This window comes from Saccopteryx bilineata, chromosome 7 (genome assembly GCF_036850765.1).
Source record: "Saccopteryx bilineata isolate mSacBil1 chromosome 7, mSacBil1_pri_phased_curated, whole genome shotgun sequence".
In the NCBI taxonomy this organism is placed as follows: Eukaryota; Metazoa; Chordata; class Mammalia; order Chiroptera; family Emballonuridae; genus Saccopteryx; species Saccopteryx bilineata.
Genome location: NC_089496.1, coordinates 110,601,764 through 110,625,637, shown reverse-complemented (window position 1 = coordinate 110,625,637; position 23,874 = coordinate 110,601,764). Strand labels below are relative to the sequence as shown.

The 23,874-nt window shown below is 54.2% G+C and overlaps 1 protein-coding gene across 4 annotated transcripts in view; it reads right to left on the bottom strand.

Annotated features, from left to right (window-relative positions):
- Positions 1-21,388, bottom strand: part of PTPRE (protein tyrosine phosphatase receptor type E) — a 139,141-nt gene extending 117,753 nt beyond the window's left edge. For all 4 annotated transcript variants that reach the window (XM_066238542.1, XM_066238543.1, XM_066238544.1 and 1 more), the window contains exon 1: positions 21,141-21,388. The gene's annotated coding sequence lies outside the window, so the exon portion shown is untranslated. The remainder of the gene's footprint in view (positions 1-21,140) is intronic.
- Positions 21,389-23,874: the final 2,486 nt, after the last annotated feature.

The window sequence follows — 23,874 nt, the reverse complement described above, 5'->3', positions numbered from 1 at the left end:
GCAGGGAAGGGCGAGGAATTAGTGATCCACACCAAACAAGAACAGTTCTCAGATCTACATGCTAAGAGAAAGAAGCCAGAAGGCTACGTGGTCTATGATTTCATTTACAGGTTCTTTTTTCTTTATTATTAAGTGAGAGGTCGGGAGGCAGGGAGGCAGAGAGATAGACTCCCACATGTGCCTTGACCAGGATCCACCTGGCAAGCCCCCTATAGGGCGATGCTCTGCCCATGTGGGGCCGCTGCTCTGTTGCTCAGCAACCACGCTATTTCAGTGCTTGAGGCGAGGCCATGGAGCCATCCTCAGTGCCTGGGGCCAACTTGCTCAAACCATTTGAGCCATGGCTGCAGGAGAGGAAGAGAGAGAGAGAGAGAGAGAGAGAGAGAGAAGAGAGAGAGAAAAAGAGGGGAGGGAGGGGTGTAGAAGCAGATGGTTGCTTCTCCTGTGTGCCCTGATTGGGAATTGAACCTGGGACTTTGACAAACCAGGTCGACACTTTACCACTGAGCCAACCGGCCAGGGCCAGAGCCAGGCAAAATTATAGGAATGGAGAACAGATCAGTGGTCACCAGCGGCTGTTAACATTGGAACTGGAGGGTTTGATTGCAAAGTCGCAGCATGAGTGAGGTTTCCTTTAGGAAAGGGACGAAAATCACGTTGTCTCAATGATGGAGGTGGTGGCACAGCTCTGTGCCTTTGTCAAAACTCATGGAGCTATATACAGGAGTGAATTTTCCTGTGAATACATTTTAAAAGTGAATTCCAATTTTGTTTTCTTTAAATTGTTCCCACTGTAAAAAAATTTTTTTAAGGCATGAGGGACATATTAGAATGATAAAGGAAGCCAATTATTTGGAAATAAAGGTGCAGATTTTTTCACGCCTATGTATACAGACCCTTGGATTCCCTCCACAAACTCCCAAGGGACCCCAAGTTAAGAATCTTAAGACCAAGAAGCTCAGCAACGTGATGGAGAACAGAGTCCCTGAAGCCAACACAGTTTGAAAGGCTGGTTGTCCCTGCGCATCTCTGGGGCGCCTGCTGCACGCGGCTCACCTCACCACACCTGGCACAGCATCAGAGGGCACAGTGTCCCAGTGACCCCTCTGGAAATCTCATGCCAGATTTGCAGATTCGCTAGAAGGCAGTGACCATGACTCTCAGACCTGTGTGTCCCTAGCCATCTGGCCAGGTGAAGACTTGACAAACACCTGTCTCTGTTAAATGTGTAAATAAAATGTCCACCTTCACGGGTTTCTTAAGAAAACAGGCCCTGGCCGGGTGGCTCAGTAGTAGAGCATCGGCCTGGTGTGCAGAAGTCCCGGGTTCGATTCCCGGCCAGGGCACACAGGAGAAGCGCCCATCTGCTTCTCCACCCCTCCCCCTCTCCTTCCTCTCTGTCTCTCTCTTCCCCTCCCCCAGCCGAGGCTCCATTGGAGCAAAGATGGCTGGGGCGCTGAGGATGGCTCCTTGGCCTCTGCCCCAGGCGCTAGAGTGGCTCTGGTCGCAGCAGAGCGATGCCCCAGAGGGGCAGAGCATCGCCCCCTGGTGGGCAGAGCGTCGCCCCCTGGTGGGCGTGCCGGATGGATCCCGGTCGGGTGCATGCGGGAGTCTGTCTGACTGTCTCTCCTGGTTTCTAGCTTCAGAAAAATACAAAAAAAAAAAAAAAAAAGAAAACAGTAATAAAGTCCATTTTTATCATAATACCATCAAAGCAATAATAAAATGTACTTGCCTTACAACTCAGACTCCCAAGTAATTTACTTAAAATGTTCTATAAATCCTTACATAGAATCACTTACACCTATAAAAGGGTTTATAACTTTACTATTTACACAGCACACGTCATGGAAGAAATGAACCTGAAAAATTACAAGAGGACAGACCCTAATTACAGAAGCCACCATGAATGCAAAGGCTCTCTTAATTTTGTTTTACAACGCATATTAAATAGGACTTCATCTCAAATACAATGGTTTAGTGTTGCAGCTGAACCATTGTAGAGCATTGTTCCAGGTGCACTGATGCCTCAGATTTGATACCCGGTCAGGGCACATATAAGACGCAATCAATGAGTGCAAAACTAAATGGAAAAACTAAGTGGAACGAATTGATGCCTCTTTCTCTCAAATCAATGAAAAAATTAAAAAAAAACAAAAACGATTAAGACCTGTCATTTCAAAGTGATTTGAAACAACAAGCAGTGTCACTGAGCTGACAATTAATTAGGTTTGCACTGCCAACAAATTGAATGCGTTCAATTTATTCACAACCACCTCCACCGCTAACAGACACGCCACTTGGCATGGCCAGTCAGCGGGCTCGATAGTGACCCTGGCCTCTGACCCCGCTCTCTGTTCTTTGTTCCACTATAAAGATGGGGCTAGCAGAAGGACCGCAGGAAACCAAAGGTTCTCATGGTCTTCTTTTCTGCTGCGATATCATCAGTGCCACAGTCATCTAACACCAAATACTGCGCTCGCCAAAATGCCACCGCACAGGTATGTGCAGCATTCCCCATACCCAGGCTGCGCTCGCCGCTACCCAGGATGGCATGCTTGCTGTTCATGCAGCCGGCCCTGCAGATGGGGAGCCAGCCTCCGACAAGCCTGCTGATCTAACCCAGCGCGGCGGACCTGTCACACGCCAGAAGAAACGGCTCCCTCCGGAGGGGCGCACAGAGGAAAACCGTTCAAGACGCAGAGAGAGGAAATGGATGAGCACTGGAAAACCGCAGAGGAAGGTCGGACCGAACCAGTAATATTTATACAAACCAACGATCCCGGGAGCGTTTACGGACCCGGTAAGAAGCTGCCTTATCAGCAGGACGTTTCCCACGGTTTCCTTCCTGCTCAGAAATCCCAGGCTCTGGGGGAACACAGGGGCCTGTCACTGACAAACACGATTTATACCGACCAGGGAGCAAGCCAGGAAACAGCCAGGTAAACAAGACAAGCGCGGGCCACGGCTTCTTCGTGAAATTAAAGGGGTTTTTAAGTTCCTTCTGAGGCCACCGGAGACAGGTTGGACAGACGCATGACAGATGTGGCGGTCTGAAGGCGTGTGAAACCTTCCAAGCACAGTTACTTCGAAGTTGGGCTTTAACCACAAATCGGAGTTGCTAATGCAATTCACAGATCCTGAGTTAAAAGTTCAGTTCAGGAGAGCTGTACGGAGGAGATCAATACTCTTTCTAATGGTTTGGGTAGAGCGCATCCGTTTTTCTTAGGCAAAAACGTGACGATGCTTTGTGCGCCTCACACCTACATACAATATATAATAAAATATGGGAAAGTGATTTAGAAGGAACAAGGCTGTGGTTCTTTAAATACCAGCGATTTAAGGATAATAAACACACCAAAATGCTCCTGGTAAGCAGGAATTACTCTTCTCTCTTCACAGTAAAACCTAATCAGAAGTCTGATTCATGACCGCTTGACGTCGAACCGTGGACTCTGACTCACCTGTGCGCCTATCTAAGTGACCACTAACATGCCCCGCTCAAAACTTTATCTACTGTGTTTTCTTTAGCCACATATTTAAATCAAAGCTGTGACCACCTAACCAGGCAGTGGTGCAGTGGACAGAGCATCGGCCTGGGATGCTGAGGACCCAGGCTCAAAAAACCAAGGTCATTAGCTTGAGTGTTGGCTCATCTGGCTTGAGCGTGGGATCGTAGACATGCCCCTATGGTCGCTGGCTTGAGCAAGGGGTCACTGGCTCGGCGATAGTCCCTGGTCAAGGCACATATGAGAAAGTAATAAATGAATAGCTAAGGTGCGACAACAAAGAATTGATTCTTCTCATCTCTCTCCCTTCCTGTCTCTCTCTCTCTCTCTTTCTATCTATCTCTTGCTATAAATAACTAAAACAAACAAACAAATAAATCAAAGCTGCAACCACAGCCATCTCAGAACCATGGTCTGGAAGGCAGGAGGCACAAAAAAGTTGCCGCCCAGCTTCCCAGGCTGACGGCTCCAAGCCCCGCCGTCCGCCTCACGCCGCCCGGTCTCCAGGTCCGCCCAGACTGCCTGCATTGGGACTAAGGTGCTCCTACCCTCCAGGCCTCCCACGCTCCACCTCCCTGAAGGTGTGTGAGAGCCTGCCCCATGGCGAGGCCACCCCGGCCCACCTGCCCGCTGTGTTTACTCTATGGGTACCAAGAGGTGAGAGCTCTGAACATGTCCGGCACACGGAAGCACCTGAAGAGCCACTGTTCTTAGCCTGTCTCTCTGACCCTCTGTCTCCCTGTCTCCCTCCCAGTCCCTCTGTCTTGCTCTCTCTCTTTCAGTCTCTACCGATTAGAACAGCAGCTTCTGGACTGGTGTCCCTGCCTGCTTCTGATCCCGCATCTACTGATCCTCCTCGCTCCCATGGCCACCAGACTGTCACAGGCACCCGGGGGCCATCACACTGTGCAGCAGAGAGGCGGAGTCCCCTGGGCCTGCTCACTCCGCCCACCTGTCCGGCTCTGGCTGCTGGCCTGGGTGCTCCGCCCTCAGCTATCCCAGAAACAGGAAAGCAGCTCTAGGAAATAAAACAAAATGTTTCCACTGCCAGGTAATGAAGCCCTCTTCCAGAAGGAAAACAACAATGTTACTGGTGAATTTTCCAAATGGGACCGACCAAGTGTAACAACTCAGAATGTCTGATTCTCTACTCCCTCAACTGCTCAAGGTGCTCAGATGAAAACAGCCTCGCAGGTAAGAATATAATCAATACAAGCTTTTAACAACCTTTCATAGTCTGCACTTCTTTCCAGCCATCAATTTCGATGGAGAAAGGAAAAACAAACAAACAAACAAAAAAGAAACTCTTGCCCTGGCCAGTTGGCTCAGTGGTAGAGCGTTGGCCCAGCATGCGGAAGTCCCAGGTTCAATTCCCGGTTAGAGTACACAGGAGGAGTACCCATCTGCTTCTCCACCCTTCCTCCTCTCCTTCCTCTCTATCTCTCTCTTCCCCTCCTGCAGCAGAGGCTCCACTGGAACAGTTGGCCCGGGCGCTGAGGATGGCTCCATGGCCTCCGCCTCAGGTGCTAGAATGGCTCCAACAGCAATGGGGCAACGCCCCAGATGGGCAGAGCATCGCTCCCTGGTGGGCATGCGGGTGGATCCTGGTCAGGTGCTTGTGGGAGTCTGTCTGACTACCTCCCCACTTCTAACTTCATAAAAATACAAATAATAATAATAATAAAATAAAAGAAACTCCCGTTTTCATACACCATTGGATGTGGCGATCAGGGGTCTAGAAAGCGAGACATTTCCCCCTAAGAGCAGCAGGGGAACCCTAAGGCTGGACACTCCTCTTTGAGAAAACATAATCCACAGTCTTGATCTTAAAAAAAAGAAAAAAGATTGGTTAAGAAGTGATTCTTTGTTCTCCCAAAGAATTAGCTGCTTCGCTAGAGGATTATCTACAGATTTCTGAAGGTACCGGGTATTAAGCTCAGCCCGTGTACATAAAACAGGAGTCAAATTCACATAATCTTTCAGGGGCATATTAATATTGTGGAGCTGCATATAACGTAGAGGCAGAAATAACCTTGAGCTCAGGACAAAGCAGGGAGCGCGAAGGTCTGCAGTTTGAGGGCTTCCCTCAGGGGCACCCCACACACACACACATGAACCATTGGTGGTTCAGAGAGCTGTACCTCCCTCCAGGGGGGTCCCACCTGCCATCCCCCCCCTCCATGCACCTGCAAGTCTGGCAGGGAGGTGACACAGGTCCCAAGAGTCCATCCTACCGAGACGTTGACTCTTTGGGCCAAGCTGCAGATCCAGGATGCGTGGGAACTCCTCGCAGAGGCCACGGCCACAGCGAGGGCCTAGTGGCCACTGTAGCCAGCAGCACCAGCAGCCACCGGCCGCAGGCCACCTTGCTCTATCGAGTGTTTCCTGGGGCCCGGCCAGGACGGTGGTTCAAGCCGCAAGCCCCTTGGGTGCCTGTCCTTTTCTGAGCCTGGTTCTCCAGCCTTCCGGTTGATTCTGAGAAGTAACTACCCACGCATCTGTCCCGTTCCTTTTCCTGGCCAGTCAGCCAGAGTCCGAGTCGGAGGGGGACAGCTAAAAGCCACAACTAATACTCCCAGGATGACGAAAGAACGAGGGTCCCTCACCAACACCTGCTCTTCGGAAAGGGCTGGTCGTTTTTCTCGGCAGGAGCAGGGCTCACCTCTGTGGCCAACAGGCATCACGGAAAGGACCGTGTGGCCGTACTGAAGGAGGTTGTGGCGTCGCCTTGCTCTCTCTGGGACCACTCTCCCAGGGTGGGGGCTGCTGCCGAGTTGTGAGGACGCTGAGTCGTCCTGTGGATGAGTCCACACACGGAGAGGAACTGGAGCCGCCTGCCCACAGCCACCGTCAGTCATGGAGACCAGCCTCCCCCACCCCAGCCAAGCCTTCAGGCGGGCCAGCTCCAGACGGGTGGGGTGGGGCATCTGTCCACTGTGTGCAGGACCTCAGAACACTGCGGTCCGGGCTGAAGGCAGCGCCGGCGCAGTTCGCAGGAGCGGCCTCCGCAGCGAGAGCCGGTGAGCGCTTCCGGTCACCCCGTGGGCCCCCCCGCAGCCTCTGCTGCAGACAGAGTCGGTCCCCACAGCTAGCTAGCTCAGCTGTGCTTGTCCCCGTTCTTCACAACGTCTATATTCAAAGTGTATGCTAAGAAGAGATTTCAGCAAAGACAAAAGCGCCAACCTGTGTGGGCCCGTGCCCCTCGAGGGGACCCTCCTGGGCACCAGCCGAGGCTGTCCTGGCTGACCAGGCAGATCTGACTGCTCTGGTCAGTCACTGCTTCTCAGCCAGCTCAGGGAGTCAAGGTGGGCGGAGAGGGACACGCCCACGGGAGGCTGATGAATTCCTGCGACAGACGTACCTCTGCGTGACCCTGTGTCCTAAGAACACCTTCCCCACCTCCCCCCAAGCCGTTCCTGGGGCAGAGGATCCGGCCTGTGGCCCTCTTCCTTGTCCCCAGGGGGAGCACAAACTCTTTCTCCATGAAAACATGTGACAGCTTCTTCTCACTGGGTGTCCCTTGAATTCCAGACACCCAGTTTCCCTGAGACATCACCCACCTTGCACCATGGTTAATTTTATTTTTCACACATCTTGACACAGTGCTCACACCTCCGCCCCCACGCACCCTGGGCTTGCCACGGGCATCGCGGGGACCGCGGGCCCCTGCAGTCAGACAGGATGGCACAGTGTTCCCACAATTTCACTCGGATCTGTGCTGCTAGTTCCCTCTCCTGCTTGCCCTTTCTGAAGGTCCCCCAATCCCAGGTTCATGCAGAGCGGCACGGAGAAGTACAGTAGCTGAGGTCTGGGCACTACACGAGAGAGAGAGTGGCCCCCAACACTTGTATTTTGACAGAATTCTTCTCAAAGCAGAAACTCTCCGTAGAGCCCTTAAAATAATTCTAAATGGTTTTCACATCAGAAGCAATGGGCAATCATTCTGTCATCTGGATCCACCCAAACTTGTCATACTCAGCCCTGGGCACTCAGGTCCCTAGGGCCTACATCAGGTTCCCCCCCCCCAAGGGACCCCTGAGGCAACGCCCGGTCCCAGAAAGGCTGCCCCCTCTGGGCCTCCTCTCATGATGAGCAATCAACCATCCCTCTGAGACGAGGCAACACCAGGGAGAAAACACTGAACATTTCTTGGACCAGCTTTGCCATTACTCATTCTGGAAGAATGGCCTGCCAGCCGCTCTGGCCGACGCAGCAGCACAGGGTGAGGAAGCGGCCAGGGACATGAGGTGGCCACCAGGGCCGGTGTCTGGGGTCAGAGCCCTCACCCCACCCACTCCAGTGTCCCCAGCGGAGGTGAAGGGCCTGCCGGAGAGGAGAGTGAGCTCAGTGAGTCCGGGGTTCTGGATGAAAAAGTCTGAGCGGTGACTCTGAAGAGTGGCAGATGAGGGAGGGGCGGAGCTGGGAGCCAGGAGAGGGCAGGGGAGAGCCCGGGAGGGAGCAGGCTGCCCTGCACCCAGCCCTCTGTGTGTCGAGTTAGGAGCAGCGTGGCAGGAACCCACAGCAGCAAGACAGACAGGACTCGAACAGGAAGCCAGGCAGAGCGCCACCTCACTCCTGAGGGTTATCACGGGCAGTGGCTGTGGTTCTGGGGGGCAGCTGCTCAGCCATTAATACCACCTAATGACGACCCACTGCTCCGGGTCCACAAGGAAGAGGAGAGGAGGGCATGGGGCCCGGCACGCAAGGCCATCTCAGGCCATGTCGGTGACAGGAGGACCTCAGGGAGGCCCACGATGAGTGTCCCAGGCCTGCTCACCACACAGGGCTTCCAGGGCCAAGCACCTTGGGGACAACTAGCCCTACGCTGGGTTCACACTGTTCAAACCCCAGCCCTGCTCTGCCTTCCCAGGTTGACTGTCTGAACCATGGGCTTTGCGTCCCCAGATCTTGTAGCTGGCAGGCCCAAATTTTTAAAATAGTGTCAGGTCACAGAAAAGGGGACACAGGTGCGCGCGCTGACCACCTCAGTCGCGCAGACTGAGGGAAGGGACCCCTGTGGGGGCCGAACAGCTGGCCCCCTGGGCGTCTTCCTGCTGCCCCCAGGCTTGGCCTCGACGCCGACCGCACGGGGCCTGGCGCGCTTCCCTGCTCAGACCACTCTCGTCACCTGGAGAAGCACGTGGGCCCTCCCAGGTCACCTGAGTCCCCCCTTTCTCATATCATGTGGTTTGGAGGTTGCTGTCCCCCCTGGAGTGGGGGAGGACATGGTGCCCAGCCTGGACTCACAGGACAGGGCCATTCCCTGCCACAGCGCACGCTTTGGGGCCGGCATGTCGCCCACTCCTGCCAAATCAGTGCCATGGAGACTCGGCCCTGGGTCCGCGGTGGCACCTGCCGGACGCCTCTCCTCTGCAGGGGGGATGGGATGGGAGGAGCAGCTGCTAGGGTCACCGCAGGAGCAAAGGGCGAGGGAGGGAGGGAGGGAGGGAGGGAGGGAGGGAGGGAGGGAGGGAGGGAGGGAGGGAGCGCCGCGACGGCACATCGGAGCTCTGGGTCCAGCTGCCCCTGAACTTCCAGCAACATGAATCAACAGAGTCCTGGGTGACCCGGGAGGGAATGGAGCTGTTTCCGCCTCTGACATTCCCTAAGATCCCCGAAACCATGGAGCAGAACCCCTCCTAGTATCTGTGGCGACCTCGCAACCTTCCCACGCACTAAGGTCCCCTCGGGAGACCAGGGAAGTCGGTGGAAGCAGAGGTTAGTTCTAGACTCAGGTATAGACTCTTTAGTGGACGCTCCAGAGACGGCACCCCGGGGGGCTACAGCTGAGTCTGTAACAAGGTTGCTTCCCTCTGCCCGGACGCTGGGGACCCCCATCTACCAGCACTGGTGACCGAAGGACAGGGCAGTGGACCCACGAGGAGGTGCACACCCATCAGCTCCCTAGAGGTCTGAGCCCTGGCTGAGAGTGGGGAGCTCAGTGGGCCCCATACCAGACTCAGGGGAGAGAGGCAGCAAGGAGCTCATCCCAGATATCAGGCCTCCCAGGTTCCTGTCCCCTTCCCAGGGGGACCCGGGAACGCTTCTTTCACAAGTGGGCTTAACCAACTGGTGGCGGGGTCAAGGCTCAGGTCACCAGATAGCAATTGCTGCATGAGTGTCAATGCACATTCCGACCGTCAATTAAGTCCAGGTCATTCCCGCGGTCACACCACAGCCACCGCCATCAGTGTAGCCATCAGCCCAGGGTAGTCACCCTGAGAAGCAGGGCCACCTCCCTGCTGGCCAAGGCTAAAAATGGACACAGCATGCTGTGCCTGGCCGTTCCAGTTCCCAAGATGCCAACCCACTGAAGAGAGCGCAGTCTCTTTCAGGCGCGCATAAATCACCGCTGTGCTGAGAGGAAGAAACTCCACCGCACGGTAAAATAACCAGCATGCTGCCATTGATTTCTGCCTGGCCCTGCCCATCCATTCAGGACATGCACATTTGTATAACAAATCACAAATCGTCTGCTAACAAAAGCAAGCAGGACACACACACACATACACACACACACACACACACACATACGGCTGTCTTCTGAAATACCCCCTGGTCGCCATTGGCCAGGCAGGAAGCACACTCTGAAAATGGGGCTCGCCTGACCAAGGCCACCCTGGCCAAAGATGGATGCTCAGAGGGAGGGAGATCTGACGTCTCACTCACCCCGTGGGCCCTGCTCACGTTGGAGCATGCTCCCTCTAAACACAGGAGACGCGTTGTGCTCACTATGGAAGCAGAGGGGGCAGGGTGGCTCCCACAAACCCCACCCAAAGAGGGGAGCGAGGGCGAAGGGGCCTGTCCACCCGGGGCAGCGAGAGCAAGAGGCCAGGTCCAGGTCAGGACAGTGTGACCCGGGAGCAGGCAGTGTGACCCAGGCAAGTCTCTCCAGCTCCTGGTGACTGCTGGCAACAAGCACCCTCCATTCCAAACAGAGAGATCAGATGTTTCGCCAGACTTCCCGGAGCGATACCCTGGAACGTGCAAAGGTGGCGTGTAGCCGCAGCCGCTGGCAGACGGAACGACCCGCGCGGAAGGGCACAGACAAGGAAGGCGACTGAGGAAACTGGAAGGAGCAGCGGCAGCTCTCCTCTCTGTTTCTGGTCAATAAAACAGACGCAAGGGTGGCTCTTGGGTGTGCGGGGAACGCAGTTTCCTGAGCAGACACAAATCCGAGGGACCTGAGCCAGAAGGGGACCTCAAAGGGGAACCATGATCTCACACAGGGGATGGAGTGCCCGTCCCTCGGACCAGATTGGACTCTCACGAGTGTCGGCAGGACCCCGAGCCTTTCTGTCTCCAAGGTGCACTCCTCTGCAGCCCCGAGCTCCCCTCCACGCAGTCACCCACTGCTCCCCAGACAGGGAGTGCTACTCCTCCCTGCCAGCAAGCACACGGAAGCCCCCTGTCTGGGGTGTTCCAGCCCCACAGCTGCCGAGAAACATCCTGTGAAACCAAGCCCGCTCTGTTAGTGAAGCCCTTCCAGGCCCCCCCAACACCCCAACACTCTGGGCCTCTGCCCCCCCTCTGTGGGGCATTACACTGAACACGCCCTGACCATGACAGGGTCTGCCCCCCACCCCCATGGACGCGGGGCACTCCTAGGACAGCATGGGGACTTGCTTTGGTAACTCCAGTGCTACACACAGTGCGTGTACACCACAGGGACTCAGTAACTCCTTCTAAGCCATCTCACAGACGCGATCTTAAACACTGCCCACATTTGATGAAAACCAAGAAATATCCTTTGAAAGAACATTGTTGGCGAGCTACAGACAGGCCTAGCTTGGCACAACGTAATGCAAAATGATCACATTTCAGGCTCCTGCATCTTTGTATTACCCTGCCTGGGCCAAAATCAGGACTTGGCTCAAAGGAATGTCAGTGAGGCAGACGGTTCAGGTCTCCCGTAGACGAGCAAACATCGGCTGATGTTCGCAAACCCCGGCAAAAATAATAATAATTAATAACAATTTATGGAATTACTGATACACTTTATTAAGTGCTGTCCCAAGCTGAGGACTAGAGGGAGCTGAGCCACCCGCCCGCCCTTCAAAATGAAGGATGGGGTCACGGCTGTCAAGTAGTTTCACGTCTAGTCCTTAGACGCGCAGCCGTTGAAGAAGCGGACGCCCGCTCTTGCGAGCCCGAGAACGCGGATGCTGGCAAAAGGGCGTCGGTAAGAAGCAGTGACTTCATAGAGTGATGCCGCTGGCTGTGAGACGGCCTGGAATCATGTGGCTGCAAAGGAAAGTTTCTTTTTAATCAAAAAAACTTGAGTGTGCTCATGGTCAAGACAGTGGGAGGGTTTTACTTTCCAGTGTAAGCAGCTCAAGGATTTCCTTGTCTTCGGAAGAGCGCGCAAAGTGTTTTCTGGCCACTAAAGCGACCGCCCTCAGGTGACCTTCTGTTACCCCAAGATTCAGGGACTGTAAGTCCTTGGATGTGACCAAAGGGCACGATATTCTGGCATGTTGTTCCCTTCACGCTGACCTTAACCCCACCCTGCCCCCATAATTATGAGCCAGCTTGTTTCTGAGACTCAGAGTGTCCGGTTCAGAGGACCAGTTCATGCACTTGACCTAAGTAAGCAAACACCACCCCTTGGCTCTCTGAAATTGCCCCTGGCCGCACCCTGATCCTGAACTCATGCCTACAAGGGCCTGGGGTCCAGAAACCCCATTCTGGGCTGAAAGGGAATTTGGAGGTGCTCAGGATGACCTTGAACTTGGAGTAAAGTTGACCAGCCAGGAGGGCCTCCAGGAGGAGGTGAGGCTCAGGGAAGTTTTCACACTCTTACGCAATCGCGAGGACCCTACAGGGAGCACACCACATTTATAATAACGCCCTCTGGTTCTAAGTCCCCTGGCCCTCACCTTCTTGGTCCCCCTGCATACACGCAGGCCAGGTGTGCATGTGGCCGCACGCGCCGGGTGGCAAGCCTTCCTGTTACCCAAATCCTTTTTGATGATGAAATACCTGGTCCATCTTATTTTCTATAAACAGAGGCCTCCTCAGATGACAAATATTGGGGGGTCAAACCTCAGCATCCATGAGTCTTGGTCGGTCTTTCTCTCTCTGTCTCCCTGTCTGCCTGTCTCCCTTGCCCCTGGTCTGTCTGTCTGTCTCTCTGTGTGTGGTCTCTGTCTCTCACCCCCCGCCACACACACACATTCTCTGACTCCCTTTTCCGTGTGTAGAGTAGCGAGGAATGGGCTGAAGACAGGAAAGACCCGGAGAGCAGCGCGAACATCTGTAGGAAGAATCCCGTGCCCACAAAACCGCCTCTCTCGACTCCTTACTTTGCTGGCGGGTGGGTCTTTCTGGAATCCAGACAGTGGGCCGAGCATTCTGCAGGGAGGGTCTGTGTGGACTCCTCGGGGGAGGCGGGACGCCCATCGCCTCTAGAGACCCACTCTGTCTCCTCCCAGAAATTCCCAGCCTTTCAGTGAGATCGCTCTCTGCTAACACGTGGGTCAGTCCTGGGGAAAACTCTGATGAGAAAACCTGACTGCTGGTGTCCCCCAAAACCCGCTGAGCCTTGTCTCTTCCTCTGCCTCCTGTCCCTCTCACCCCCAAGCTCCCAACAGGAAGTGAGTCAACACTGGACTCAAATGTGAGCGGCCCAGGAGACAGCCCTTGTTACAGATGTCTACCGATGCTATGTTGCAAACAGCAACATGAAAAAGCTTCATCCCATGCCTAGAATCCAGACAAACAGACTGGTAGGAGGTGAGGTGGCGGGGAAGCCCCAGGCCTGTGACTTCAAATCATGCAGGTGCACGTCCCCACTTTGAGGCTGGCCTTTTTGAACCGGAGAAGAAAGGAAGGCCAGACGGAGCTCGTGGGGTTTAACGAGGAGCCTGCCCGGACAGGGGCTTCCACGAGCCCGGGCTTGGCTCCAGTGGGTGCACCCCGCCCTCTGCAAGGGCACTCGTGCGTGTTGGCAGAGGAGTCAAGGCCAAGTCTGCAGAAAGACAGCTGAAGCCTGCCGCGCAGAGACAGCCCGGAAAACATAAACTTCTGTTGGCATGAGAGTCAAAACACAAAGGGTTAGGACAAAGGTCGTTTAGAGTAATATGTTGCAATCAAGTCGCTATGAGACGGGGCCTCTCAGACATCGTGGCTGAGAAGAAAAATGGAACTGATTTGCTCCCTCATACTATACCTGGTGACTAACATCCGGCTGGAAGCTTCCAAATGTATCAAAGGACATTCACAACCCAAAGTGATGTCTGTGTGCGTAGCATGGGAACTCGGGGACCGGCCCCGAGGACAGAGCCAGGGTGAGAGAGGGCAGGTCAGCGCTTGGATCACTCGAGCTTCCGACCCAAGTCCTGTGACCCAAGTCCTGCTCCCTTTGGCTCCTTGGTGGTGACAGCCAGTGGTCTAGCCCGCCACGTGATGAGCACCGGGCCCGGGTCCCCAGGCATCACTTCAACCCTGTTCAGGAAGTGTCCTTGTCCCCGATAGAATGACCAGGGACGGCGTCTGCTTATCTGATACCCTCTCCAGGCCCTCCTCCCCTCTGACAGCTGACAGCCTGCCCTCTGTGTGGAAGCCTGGCTCTGCTTGGCTCATTTTGTCCATTAGATGCCACACGTGAGCACCTCGAGGTCACACGGGACTTGTCTTTCTCTGACCGGCTCATTTCACGTAGCACAATGCTCTCCAGCTCCATCCATCCACGCTGTCACAAAAGGTAAGAGGTCCTTTTTTTACAGCTGAGTAATAGTCCATCGTGTCAATGTAACCACAGCTTTTTCATCCCCTCGTCCACTGGAGGGCACTTGGGCTGCTTCCAAACCTTGGCTGGTGTAAGTGATGCTGCAGTGAACATAGGGGTGTGTAAATTCTTTCACGTTAGTGTTTCTGGTTTCTTCAGATATATTCCCAGAAGTGGAATCTCTGGGTCATAAGGTAGGTCTATTTATAATTTTTTGAGGAATCTCCATACTGCTTTCCACAGTGGCTGCACGAGTCTTCACACCCACCAGCAGTGCAGGAGGGTTCCCTTTCCCACATTCTCACCAACATTTGTTTGTTGATTTACTGATGAGAGTCATTCTGACAGGTGTGAGGTGATATCTCATTATGGTTTTAATTTGTATCTGTCTGATGATGAGTGACAGTGAGCATCTTTTCACTTGTCTAGTGGCCATCTTTACGTCTTCTTTGGAGAAGTGCCTATCCAGGTCCTTTGCCCATTTTTTAATTGGATTGCTTGTTCCTTTGGTGTTGAGTTTTACAAGTTCTTCATAAATGTTGGATATTAACCCCTTAGCTGATGTACCATTGGCGACGATGTTCTCCCATTCAGTCGGCCGATTTTATGTTTTGTGGACGGTTTCCTTTGCTGTGCAAAAAACTTTTTAGTTTGGTAGAGTCCCATCTGTTTGCTTTTTCTTTGCTTCCTTTGTCTGAGGTGATATATCAGAAAACGTATTGCGATGAGAGATGTCTGAGATTTCACTGCCTGTGTTTTTTCTAGGATTTTTATGGTACTGTAACTTACGTTTAAGTCTTTAATCCAGGTTGACTTTATTCTTGTACAAGGCATAAGAAAGTGATCCAGTTTTGATTTTTCATGTCTGTCCCATTTTCTCAGCACCCTTTACGGAACAGACTGTCTTCACCCTGTTGTATGCTCTTGCCTCCTTTGTCAAATATTAAGTAACCATAAAGGTATGGGTTTATTTCTGGGCTCTCTATTCAGTGGCATTGATCTACAGATTTGTTTTTATGCCAATGCCATGCTGTTTTGATGACTAGGGCTTTGTAGTTCTTTTTGATGTCAGGTCGCATGACCCCTCCAACTTTGTTATCTAAAAAAAAAATTCCATTAATTTGAGAGAGAGGGACAGAGAAAGGAAGGGGGAAAGAGAGAGAGAGAGTAAATGAGAGAGACCCAGCAACTTTTTTAACTTATTTGTTTTATTTCATTATATAATCATTGGTTGCTCTTGTATGTATCCTGACCAGGGGTTGAACTCATTACCTCTGGTGTGCTGGGTCAACACTTTATCCACTGAGCCACCTGGTCAGAGCTCCAACTTTGTTCTTCTTACCTAAGATTGCTGAGGCTGTTTGGGGGCTTTTGTGGTTCCATATGAATTTTTGGAATATTTGTTCTAGTTCTGTGAAATATGCCATTGTTATCTTGACAGGAATTGCATTGAATCTATAGATTGCTTTGGGTAGTATGGACATTTTAATAATGTTAATTCTTCCTGTCCATGAACACGGTATATGGTTCCACTTGTTTGTATCTTCTTTATTTCTTTCTTCAGTGCCTTATTATTTTCCAGGGACAATCCTTTTGCATCCTTGGGTTAAATTTATTCCTAGGTATCTTTTTATGCAACTGTAAATGAGATTGTTTTCTTAGTTTCCCTTTCTGATAGTTCATTATTGGTATACAAAGATGTAACTGATTTCTGAATATTTATTTTGTATCCTGCTACTTTATGAAATTCATTTATGAGCTCTAGTAGTTTTTTGGTGGAATCTTTTGGGTTCGCTACATATAGTATCATGTCATCTGCAAATAATGATAGTTTTACTTCTTCCTTTTTAATCTGGATGCCTTTTATTTTTTCTTCTTGTCTGACTGCTGTGGCTAGGACTTCCAGAACTATGTTGAATAAGAGTGGTAAAAGGGGGAACCCCTACCTTGTTCCTGATCTAACGGGAAATGCATGTAGTTTTGCCTATTGAGTATGATGTTGGCCTTGTGTTTGGTGATTATGTTTGAACTGTTTAAAATAGACCCTGGCTAACTGGCTGACTGAATAGAGTGTCAGCCCAGTGTGTGGGAGTCCTGGGTTTGATCCCCGGTCAGGGTATGCATGAAAAGCAAACATCTGCTTCTCTTCCCCTCCCTCTCCCCCTTTTCTCTCTCTTCCCTTCTTGCAGCCAGTGGTTTGACTGGGTTGAGTGTTGACCCTAGGTGCAGAGGATAGCTCAGTTGAAGCACATCAGCTTCAGGCACTAAAAATAGCTCAGCTGATTTGAGCATCCACCACAGAAAGGGGTTGCTGAGTGGATCCGGTCGGGGCACATGTGGGAGAGTCTGTCTATCTCCCCTCCTCTCGCTTAAAAAAAAAAAAAAAGACATCCTTTAAAAATATTTATCTTTGTCCCTGTTTCACTGGGAATCAACAGGCAAGGATATGTGTATTGTTTTCATGAAACACACTGTGAACAGTTCTCATTTCGCAAGCGTGATCAGCCCCTTTGAAGTGTTTGTGGAGTTGAAAGAAAGGCGGGAGGCCCAGAGTTCTGGCTCCAAGCCCGCGGCCGCTGTGGAGTTCAAAGGGGGTGTGAACCACATCAGAACTCCCGGGCGCAGCACCTGGACAGGGCGGGCCGGGCGGATGAGGAACAGCAGACCCAGGCAAGAAGAAAGGGGAGCTGGCTTGGTAACCCCTCAGGGCAGGGGTCTCCCCTCCCACTTCCGGCAGGAGCCTGGTCCCCGCACCATGCACCTGTGCCAGCCGGACGCCTCCTGCAGTTCAGTGAAAACCCCTCACCTTGGGGCAGCGGGCCTGAAACCCCAATGCTCTGGAATAGTACCCAGGACTCTGGCTTTGGAGGAGAACCCAAATGACAAAACAAGAAGTGAGCCCTCTAACGTAAATGTCAGTATGTCTGGGGTCAGGATCTAAAATTACAGGCATGCTCAAAGTACCCACGAGCCTAATCGCACTCTGGGTGATTCAGTCGGTACCCTGGGCAGAGAGAGGGAGAGGGGGCCCACGGGGTGAGCCCCAGATGGGAGCCATGGGTTTGGCCGTGCACACGGGCTCAGCACCGCGTGGACGAGCCGTGGAGTGGGTGGCATTGGTCAGCACACCGGAGCTGCTACAGGTTCAGAGGTGACGTGGTGCCACCCTCTCTCTTGTCAGCCCTAAGTTTTGAGGACTTCAGGGGCAAGGTGTAGATAGCTTCATAGCTTTTATGTGCCCATCTAGAAGCTTCTCCGTTGACCCTGGGTTCGCACACCTGGTTGGCACCCACTCACACGGCTTCCTGGCGCTGGGTTTGGCTATTTACTTCAATGTTTTCTGGCAAACAGCCTGGTTGAATTTCGTCCACGAGCCCCAGATGAAGTGCATGAAAACTTGCATTTCCGCCTCATAAAGAGCTCTAACAGCAAACAGTCAATGGTGCGTGTTCAAGAATGGGCTTGTTCATGGGGCACACAGTAACCTTATGAGGTTAAAATACTTAATCATGCAAAATTTGCATGATCATCCAAATTGTGCTGCAATAAATAAATAAATAAAGTCACCTAGCACATCATACTATATTGACGTGACCTAGAACTTTGGCTTGTAAAAGGCAGCTCACCTATTCATACGAATTTTGACTTGGTTCATGTATTTGTTCAGAGGTCACTGGGCTCTTAATTTATGCCATTCACAGCCTTAGGCGTTTCAGGGGTGTGATCACCACAACTGACTGAGTATCAGGCATGTGCCTTGCACGTGACATGTATCACCTGCCACGCTCACCCGCAGTCACGTGGAGTACAGGTTACCCCTCCCACTGCAGAGAAGAAAACACTGAGGCGAGGGTTCTGAATAGCTGAGCTGAGGTCACACAGAGCCAGGATGTATGTGAAGCCATCACACCTGCACCGAAAGTCCAAACCCTCAGACACACGCCTTCCATCCTAAAAAAACACTGACTCCCAGGGTAGAGGGGATCTGCCCTTTGAACAAGTCAACTGGAAATCAAACTAGAATCTGGCCAGTCTGGCTCTGAGGCAGGCCCTACAAAGAACTAACTAAAGCAAGAGAGATTTTCTTAGGCGGAGGGGTCAGGAAGGCTTTGTGGAGACTGAGGCATTTGACGTGGGCTTTGAGGTATGAGTAGGAGTCCTTTGGCGGGAGATAAAAGGGAAGGAGATACAGAGCAGGGGTCTGAGCAGGCTCCGCCTCCAAGGATCTAGACAGCACCGGGGGTAGGCCAAGCTGTTGGTTCACTAAGAGACGGCACACCAAAGGGGGAGATGGTCTTGGAACACACAGTTAGTTCTCTCCCGGTGATAACCGCACATTAGAAGGCCAGTCTCTATCCTAACAGATACATTCATTCCTGTTTTGACTGCAGAACCTCTGTGTCACTGAAACGTTATAAATGAAGAAGATGCACCCAGGGAAGGAACAAGGGGCCATTTTCACAGCGTCCCCTCCTGGCTCCCAAACCTGCCTCCTTGGGGACTCACTGGTCCCGCTCAGTCCTGGTAGCACATGCGTGGGGCTCCTCCAGAAGAATTGGCAACGTTGCCCCGAGACAGACCTCACTCGTGTCTCCACAATCCAGCTCAATCTCAATCAACAAAAATGTGTGGCTGCCTCCCAACCACCCTGACAGCCACTAAAAATACCCCAGCTCGTCTCCTCCAGCAGAGGTGCACCTAAAATGTTTTCCTTCCTCGCGCGATCTTCTGCCCCATGGCAGTTAGCACGAACCTACTGCCGGGTCCTTGGCTGGGAGCTTGAGTATACCACTTGTGCTTAGAGGAACTGCACGCCAGCTCAGCTCTGCACAGCGGGCCGGAAGCCGGTGCCTTCAGATGGATAAAGAAAATACCAGGAAGCGTGGGGCTGAGCAGGGGAAGGTCACATATTTGATTTGGGGCACATTTGCCATCCCAGGAGAACTGTCACGGGGACAGCTGGGCATGAGGATTGCAGAGGAGTGGTCTGGGCTAGAAATGAACCTCTCTGACTGGGAAGGAGTTCATTTGGATAAAAGGGGGTGCCTTAGGTGGAGATGATGGCGGTACAAACAGAATCAAGAGGACCAGCAGGGAGCGCGGTGTGGAGGAGACGCGCATTTTGACCAACTGGAATTTGCATTTCAGCTCTGTGACTAACCAGTCGTCAACTACTGTTGATTCCTCACACATCCATCTTCATTATGCCCCCCTGCCACCCCTCCCCACCCCCATGCTCCCTGCAGCCCCTCTCAGGGGTTGATGGACTTTCATATGGATCCCTAAAGGGAAGGGATCACTCGGTAGAGCAGGGGGCTCCAGGCCCTGCTGCAGGCTTCCGTGGAGGCACTGACCAGCAGTTCGTCCACCCAAGTGAGAAGTGGTCTCCGTGGGTATGGTTTTAGAACTAAAAACACCCAGATTTGTCCAACAACCCCGCCTTCTCAAGATGCAAATCTAGTTCCTTGCTCATGTGGACACAAGGGAAGTCGGGTTTGGGGGAGTCAGGATGCTGATTCAGGCCCCACTAACACGAATAACAAAGATCTCTGCCCCCCCCCCCCCCGTCACGACCAAAGGCAGTGCCACGTCTGGGAAGAGAGAGTGCCACTCTAGTCCCTTCTCACGGACAGCGTAGCCCCCACCTCTTGGGCCTGTATGTCACTACACAGCTTTTTGCTCCCGGAAGGCTCAGAGCCTGTGCTCAGGAAGCCCAGAACACACCCCAATTCTCACGCAGGGCTCAGCACCCTACCAGCCTGGGCCACCCTGTACGCACCCTACCTTAAACACCATCCTTTGACTTAGTGATTTTGGAAAGATGCGTCCCCTTTCTCCAACACACATAATTTAAATGGTCATAAGTCTTTATTTTGCAGAGGTAGGAGTTCACCAACCTTTGGGACATAACAACCCCCAGGCACTCTGGGTCAGGGAGCACCAGAGGTCAAGAGCAGCTTGGACATGAACACAGTGACTCTAAAGCACGTGACCACCCTTTGCTGGTTTTTAACCATTCTAAAATACAAGCACAGAGCCACATTCTCCTTCCCGCGAGTTTCCTGGATAGGACCTCTCACTGAGTGGTCCTCATCCAAGGCAAGTCAGCGTCAGAACACTCCAAGTGGAACTGTTCAACCTTCCTAAAAAGGCTGGCCAGGCCAGGAAGGAATTTAGGTCAGTCCAGCAGGTCACGCAGGGCTTGGCTTTGCCTCTGCATCCTGTGGGCTGGAGCTGGGCTTCCCCAGATGGTCCCAAGGAGCCCGCAGGCTTGGCACCGCACGGACTTTTCAGCCACAGGTCACCCATCGACACCGCAGACCGTGGCAGTTCGCCAGAGCCAGCCCGGGGCCTGCCCCCTCCCTGAGCCGACCAGCGTCACCCACTCGGCTCCAGTCCTGGGAAGGCACGGACGCGGGACCGCCGAGCAGCCTCCCGGCAGCAGCTCCCGCCCCTCCGGAGTTGGCGCAACTCCGAGTCACTTTCTCAAAAGGCTCCTGTGTGGGTCCTGGCGAACGCGTAGCCCCCAACACACCCGCTGGCACCCCCTCTCGGTCTGGCCCGCTTCCACACACGTCCCTGTCGCCGTCCCGCTGGCGCTGCTGCCACCGGCAGGCACAGGCTCCGCCGGTCCGTTTACCGAGAGCGAGCGCGAGGGCTGCCTGTGGGTGGTCAAGTTGGGCTGGGGACCCCGGGGGGCCGATGCCCGGGGTCGCGCGCGCCCCAGCCGCCGGCACCCGGCTCGCGGACCCGGCACCCCGGCGCGGCCCCTCCCTCCTGCGGCGGCGGCCAAGGCGGCGTCCCCGGCCTGCTCCGCTCGCCCTGGGCGCACGTCCCCCGGAGAGGCGCACCTGCTCAGCCCGCAGCCCGCGCCCCGCACCCGCGCCCGCGCGCGCGCTCACCTCACGGGGGCCGGTCCGCTGGTGCCGATCCCGCCGCGGTGGCGACTCCGCATCTCCCGGGCGCTCGCCTGCCGCCCTCCCGGGCGCCCCTCTGGCCCCGCCGGGCGCAAAGGAGGATCGTGAGGACGCGCGGAGGACGCGGGTTCGGGGCGCCGCCCGCGCAGCCCGCCGTCCGCAGCGGAGCAGGAAATTTGTCCCGCCGGTCCCGCCGCCTCCTCAGCTCGGGCTCGGGCTCGGGCTCGGGCTCGGACTCCGCGGCGGGGGCGGGGGCGCGGCGCTGCGAGGAGCGGGGGCGACGCCTGGTGTCCATCGCCGGGAGCGCACCCCGGGTGCCCGCCCCACCTGGGGCCGCGGCCCCGCCCGGCAGGGACGGCTGGAGGCCCGGGGCGCCTAGCCACCCTGAAGGTCCCTTTAGCCAGGCTGCTGCACCTTCTGGGGAGACCTTGGCTGGGCCCCCGCTGCCTGGACCCAGGCGCTCATGGAGGGCGTCAGGGTGTAACAGACGCTCTCACAAGCAGGGAAAGGCCCTTTCTAGCCAGCCTTGGCCTGGGCACCAGGAAGTGGCCTGGCTGGGGGTCACGCAGTCTGTATAGAACATCCGGTACCACTACTGGTTCAGAGAAGTGAACTCGGCTGAGCCTGGATCCTCTTCCGAATAAGGGTACCCACTTGGGGGAGTGGAAAGGGGGCCTGTTTGTCATTAAGGCGATTTCTGGCAAAGGTACATACCTCTGCGTTACAGGGCTCTCCTGGAGCTATTTGAGGAGTTTTGGAGGAAGGGAAACTCCAATCAAAGGGCAGGAAGGATACCTGTTGTCTCGCTGTGGCTCGTAACCTCTGTGTGGTGCCCTCCGGGTTGCTCCAAGGCCTGGCTCTCACAAGGAATGTTATTACATCCCTGTTGTGGAGACCTCACTCATTAGGGCTTGTGAATGGCAGTTAGCACAACCTAACTGAGTCAGTAGCCAGCAGACAACTCCCTGGGCTCTTGGGGACAGAGCAGCATACCCCAAACACTGAAGAGTGACGGGCACCTACTACTGGCTGAGACCATCGTAGAGGACCTGTCCATAGGGCTGTGTCCCTTCCACAGGGGGTAAAGGGCTGTGGAACCAGTGGAGAACTTGAACTCAACTTTCCTTCCCGGCCCCGAGCGTACTGTCTCTGGAGGCTCTGTCCTGCGCCAGGTCTCTGAACACCACCCATGCACAGGGAACTCAAAAAGGCACAGCCCCTAGGGACGCCTCTCCAAGTGCTGGCCCTGCTGGTTTCTCCGCCGTCTCAGACCCAGCTCCTGCCCTTCCCCACAGCCCTTCCACAGGCACCCCTGTCTCCACCCCAGGTCTACCTCTGCCTCGCCTCCGACTCCACTCTGTCTAGCTTCCCAATGCCCCTAGAATGCTTCCCCTTCTCTCCTCTGCCCTCCCTCCATCTCTCTGATCACAGCAACGGTCCCCCCACATCAGACTCGCTCTTTCCCAAGCAATCCCTGCTTTCCACACCATGTGGGGGCCCTCTTAGAAATGAAACCGGGTCATGTCAACCTCCTGCCACAGAGGCTTCATTAAAGACAGAACCCAGATTTCCTGAGAGGCTCCGCCTTGAAGTCTTAGCTGCTCCGGAGCCTCTGGCCCCTGTTCGTGGCACTCCAGCCCTTAGCGCCTCCTCTCAGTGATGGAGACCAGCATGTCCCAGTGGGGGTGGGGAAGTGGGTTTTCCCCCTCTGTACCTGCTCCCCCCCACACACACACACCACCTCACAACGCTCTCCTCTGCTACCATCTTGATGTGCAGTCACTTGTTTGGGGCCAATCTGTCCTGGTCTTCTGCCCCCTCCCCAGGGCTGTGCGCTCCCAGACCCTTTCCCTCTCTCTCTAGAGCTCAGGACACAGCTCCCCTAGCGGGGAGGTGCTTAGGAAAAGACTGTGGGCTGACAAAAGAGAGGAGGTGGGGCCCCGGCAGGCAGCAGCAGCAGGCAGCACTAACTCCCTGGAGCTCAGCAGGGTGGGCGGCTCCCTCCTGAGCATGCCCCCAAGGATTGCCCAGGTTGGGGTGATGGGGACTTCACCCAGCTTTCAGTTCCCCCACGGTGACGGCCCACAGGGCCAGGCTTCTGTCCGTGAAGGCCGTCATTTGGAAGCTCTGATGAGCACAGCTGTGCTTGTTAGCACCGCAGGGCTGCGGAGGCAGAGCCTGGGACACAAGAGGAGAGAGACAAGTGCCTTTGTCAGACATCTGCTGTTGGAAAGTCAGCAGTCCGGTGACAGGAGGAGGGGCAGATGGCTCTTCTGTCCTGGTAATATCTTCTCTGCGGGACCCCGAAGATTCTTCCAGGAATTTAGCAATATCCCTCAACATTTTCTAACATCTAAAGACATTCCTCATGGACACACGGAAGCAGAACTGTGTTGATTTCCATACGGGACCCTTGAGCCTTCCTAATCATATTCCTTCAGCCTCTCTTAGACTCAAGGCCTTTGCTGACATGAGCCTCAGTTTCCCTTCTTTTTATCCCGAGCCTTGAGGACCTCCCCCAGCTTTCTGCCACCCCAAACACCTGGCCATCTTCCTCTTTTAGGACCCCAGGACTCAGCCCTTGTTCCATCCACAGCGTCCTCATTAGCCCCTTCCACAGCCGTCAGACTCCCCCCTTCCATACCCCCCACCCCCCAGACTGCTCACCAGGCCCTGCACCCCTGCCCTCGGAAGCCCAGCTGGGGGCGGTTCCCCTCTG